Source organism: Marmota monax, unplaced genomic scaffold (genome assembly GCF_021218885.2).
Source record: "Marmota monax isolate L192 unplaced genomic scaffold, Marmota_monax_Labrador192_F-V1.1 WCK01_AAM20220418_F8-fsc00023, whole genome shotgun sequence".
NCBI lineage: Eukaryota > Metazoa > Chordata > Mammalia > Rodentia > Sciuridae > Marmota > Marmota monax.
Genome location: NW_026692907.1, coordinates 16,599,071 through 16,600,195, shown reverse-complemented (window position 1 = coordinate 16,600,195; position 1,125 = coordinate 16,599,071).

The window sequence follows — 1,125 nt, the reverse complement described above, 5'->3', positions numbered from 1 at the left end:
TTGCATCATACATTATTTGGATATTACAGTAGCAAAAGGTAAAGGTGCTTAATTAAAATGCCCAAACTGTGATATCACTACTTATTTATTGAGCTATTATTTCAGAGCTTTGGAGGAAATACAATTTATATCTTAAACAGGAAATGAACCCCAGCATGAAAGTCAAACTTTCAACTACCTCTTACCCCCACCCATTCTTTTTTTAGTTTTTTTTAAGAGAGAAAGAGAGAATTTTTTAATATTTATTTTTTTTTAGTTTTCGGTGGACACAACATCTTTGTTTGTATGTGGTGCCAAGGATTGAACCCGGCCGCACGCATGCCAGGCGAGCGCGCCACAGCTTGAGCCACATCCCCAGCCCACCCACCCATTCTTTAACTTTCTTGCCAAACTCAATTTATTTTTATATTTCCAGATATATGGAAAAGACCATAAGACTATATTAATCAAAGTACAAAAGACTAAAACTATAGGCAATAAATTGAATAAAGTTTAGAAATGTGACCCACAATATTAGTAGTCTTAGTCTAATGAGTCCTGGCGTTCATTGTGTGGACATATAGGAATGACCTTCTGGTCTGCAAACCATGGACTGGGAAATGACTTACCACAAATAAGCATGAGGCCCTTCTAGCCTCAGCCATCCATAGGATCCTGTCAGCTTGGCTGTAACTCTTTCAAGTTGAATCAACTAAATCTTCCTTCTAGAATTGGGCTTGGACCTCTGCTCATTGTTTGAGTTCTCACAGAGACGATAAAGGGCTACTTTCAGGTGTATGCATGGAGGAAAAAAACTTTAAACAGGGAAAATTTCAGAAGACTCACAGCAACATCAGGACAGATAATTCTGAAATAATTTATCAGATGATGCCACCATCCTGTATCTAGAAAGGGTCTGAATCAAGGCCTTATTTTATTCTGACTTTTCTGTATCTGCTTTTGATCCCTTGTGAGATTCAGCTGAGCTACCTGTTCCCCACCTGTGTGAAATAATTTAGTTCTATATGTAATATGTATAAACTTGCTCTGTGGCAGTATGCACTAGAGTTTCTGATTCATAGACCTTGGACATAACATGATTATCTGTATTCCCAAAATGTTTACAGGTATTCTGATAAATAAAGA